The sequence below is a fragment of the Oncorhynchus gorbuscha genome, unplaced genomic scaffold, assembly GCF_021184085.1.
Source record: "Oncorhynchus gorbuscha isolate QuinsamMale2020 ecotype Even-year unplaced genomic scaffold, OgorEven_v1.0 Un_scaffold_7848, whole genome shotgun sequence".
NCBI classification, from domain to species: domain Eukaryota; kingdom Metazoa; phylum Chordata; class Actinopteri; order Salmoniformes; family Salmonidae; genus Oncorhynchus; species Oncorhynchus gorbuscha.
The window spans coordinates 12,777-16,296 of NW_025751150.1; the positions used below are offsets into that span (position 1 = coordinate 12,777).

At 47.9% G+C, this 3,520-nt stretch overlaps 1 long non-coding RNA gene across 1 annotated transcript; it reads left to right on the plus strand.

Moving 5' to 3' along the window:
• Positions 1–1,991: 1,991 nt before the first annotated feature.
• LOC124029834 lies at positions 1,992–2,779 on the plus strand. Its single transcript, XR_006837853.1, has 4 exons — positions 1,992–2,038; positions 2,287–2,331; positions 2,443–2,520; positions 2,755–2,779. It is a non-coding gene; the product is annotated as an uncharacterized LOC124029834 (long non-coding RNA).
• Positions 2,780–3,520: the final 741 nt, after the last annotated feature.

Sequence of the window (3,520 nt, forward strand, 5' to 3'; positions counted from 1 at the left end):
TCATATCTCTCTTTCCGGCCGTCCCTGCCTCTCATATCTCTCTCTCATTCTGGCCGTCTCTGCCTCTCATATCTCTCTCTCATTCTGGCCGTCCCTGCCTCTCATATCTCTCTCTCATTCTGGCCGTCCATGCCTCTCATATCTCTCTTTCCGGCCGTCCCTGCCTCTCATATCTCTCTCTCATTCTGGCCGTCCCTGCCTCTCATATCTCTCTTTCCGGCTGTCCCTGCCTCTCATATCTCTCTCTCATTCTGGCCGTCCCTGCCTCTCATATCTCTCTCTCATTCTGGCCGTCCCTGCCTCTCATATCGCTCTCTCATTCTGACCGTCCCTGCCTCTCATATCTCTCTCTCATTCTGGCCGTCCCTGCCTCTCATATCTCTCTCTCATTCTGGCCGTCCCTGCCTCTCATATCGCTCTCTCATTCTGGCCGTCCCTGCCTCTCATATCGCTCTCTCATTCTGGCCGTCCCTGCCTCTCATATCTCTCTCTCATTCTGGCCGTCCCTGCCTCTCATATCTCTCTCTCATTCTGGCCGTCCCTGCCTCTCATATCTCTCTCTCATTCTGGCCGTCCCTGCCTCTCATATCTCTCTCTCTTTCTGGCCGTCCCTGCCTCTCATATCGCTCTCTCTTTCTGGCCGTCCCTGCCTCTCATATCTCTCTCTCTTTCTGGCCGTCCCTGCCTCTCATATCTCTCTCTCTTTCTGGCCGTCCCTGCCTCTCATATCTCTCTCTCATTCTGGCCGTCCCTGCCTCTCATATCTCTCTCTCTTTCTGGCCGTCCCTGCCTCTCATATCGCTCTCTCATTCTGGCCGTCCCTGCCTCTCATATCTCTCTCTCTTTCTGGCCGTCCCTGCCTCTCATATCTCTCTCTCTTTCTGGCCGTCCCTGCCTCTCATATCTCTCTCTCATTCTGGCCGTCCCTGCCTCTCATATCGCTCTCTCTTTCTGGCCGTCCCTGCCTCTCATATCTCTCTCTCATTCTGGCCGTCCCTGCCTCTCATATCTCTCTCTCTTTCCGGCCGTCCCTGCCTCTCATATCGCTCTCTCTTTCTGGCCGTCCCTGCCTCTCATATCTCTCTCTCATTCTGGCCGTCCCTGCCTCTCATATCTCTCTCTCATTCTGGCCGTCCCTGCCTCTCATATCTCTCTCTTTCTGGCCGTCCCTGCCTCTCATATCGCTCTCTCTTTCTGGCCGTCCCTGCCTCTCATATCTCTCTCTCTTTCTGGCCGTCCCTGCCTCTCATATCTCTCTCTCATTCTGGCCGTCCCTGCCTCTCATATCGCTCTCTCTTTCTGGCCGTCCCTGCCTCTCATATCTCACTCTCTTTCATTCCTCCTTCTTCACTTGTTTCTTTCTGGAGTTTATCGCTCTTAACTGGTCTTGGGTGGGCAGCATGATTCTTCAGAAATACATCAAACACATAGCTTTCTCTCTCATTTGTACTCCCTTCATCTCTCCCTCTTTTTCTCTCACCATCTCTCTCTTCTCTCTGGTCCGATGTCCTGCCAGCCTCTAGCCAGTCCTAACCCCTCTCCCCTGGCCCAGTGATGTCATAGGGTATTTTATTACTGCAGAAACCCCAGCTGCCAGCCACTTGGCCTCTCTATCAGCTACAGGGTGCAACATGAAGTATGTGTGAACACACTCCTGGGACGCATAGCTGTCTGGCAGTGAGTCGAAATGAGCTGATGTTTGTGGTTACTGAAGTTGTTATCGGGAACAAACTGCTCTACTCCAGCTCAGAATGTGGCCAGGGATAGATGAAGGCCTACTGAACAGGTCTGGCCTCTCTACAGCCTGTAACACATGTCTACTACAGGCCTGTTCTATGGTGATAATCCCTCTCAGTTCCTCTGGTGTTGTCCTTCACCACTACCCCTTTCAGCTGACATTATACCACTACAGGCAATCCTCCTACAGTTTAGGATATAGTCACATATCTTACTGTGAAGTGGCTTTCTAACCCCTATGCCTCTGTGTGAACAGGGCCCGGCTGGTGAGAGGGGCATGGACGGACTCCCTGGGTTTAAGGTATGAGACCTCTAGATACAATAAAGATTGTTTACATTTACATTACATTTACATTTAAGTCATTTAGCAGACGCTCGCTCTTATCCAGAGCGACTTACAAATTGGTGCATTCACCTTATGACATCCAGTGGGACAGTCACTTAACAATAGTGCATCTAAAAACTTAGGGGGGGAGGGTGAGAGGGATTACTTCTTATCCTGTTTCTTGTGACACAGACAATACATTTGGGTTTGTGTGTATTTTGTAGGGAGACAAAGGAGATATCGGAGAGCAAGGAGCCCAGGGAGACATGGTAGATATACACAGCCTATTAACCCACTAAGGATCAGTTAACTGTCACCTAACTTCTCATGTTATTATTGTATGCTTCTAAGTCCCCCTCTCTCTGTTCCTCTCCTCTCAGGGTTACCCTGGTGAGAAAGGGGTTCCAGGCTCTACTGAGGTCATTGACTTCAGTGGGAAGCTGCTAGAAGCCTTCCAGGTGAGTCCTCCCAGTCAGAGATGTAGACAATATACCTGGTGTGTATTTGAAGGTCCATAGACTCTCCTAGATAGGCTTGCAAAATTCAGTTAGCATTCCCAACATTCCCTGGTTTTCTGAAAATCACAGTTGGAAGGATTTCTGGAAGCCCTGTGAATTCTGGGAAAGTTTAATTTTGCAACTCTCCTCCTGGAGTATATTCAGACTTAACATGCTGCTGTTCCTCCCTGACAGGCCATCCAGACCATCAGTGTCAGGGTAATCCACTGTCACTGCATGGTGTGGTAGATGATGTGATCTGTGACTGATACTTAGACATAGGCATATACAGTCTTACAAGTGAGTGTGCCCCCAAATCAAATCAAATCCAAATCAAATTGTATTTGTCACATACACATGGTTAGCAGATGTTAATGCGAGTGTAGCAAAATGCTTGTGCTTCTAGTTCCGACAATGCAGTGATAACCATCAAGTAATCTAACTAACAATTCCAAAACTACTGTCTTATACACAATGTAAGGGGATAAAGAATATGTACATAAGGATATATGAATGAGTGATGGTACAGGGCAGCATACAGTAGATGGTATCGAGTACAGTATATACATATGAGATGTGTATGTAGACAAAGTAAACAAAGTGGCATAGTTAAAGTGGCTAGTGATACATGTATTACATAAGGATGCAGTCGATGATATAGAGTACAGTATATACGTATGCATATGAGATGAATAATGTAGGGTAAGTAACATTATATAAGGTAGCATTGTTTAAAGTGGCTAGTGATATATTTACATCATTTCCCATCAATTCCCATTATTAAAGTGGCTGGAGTTGGGTCAGTGTCAATGACAGTGTGTTGGCAGCAGCCACTCAATGTTAGTGGTGGCTGTTTAACAGTCTGATGGCCTTGAGATAGAAGCTGTTTTTCAGTCTCTCGGTCCCTGCTTTGATGCACCTGTACTGACCTCGCCTTCTGGATGATAGCAGGGTGAACAGG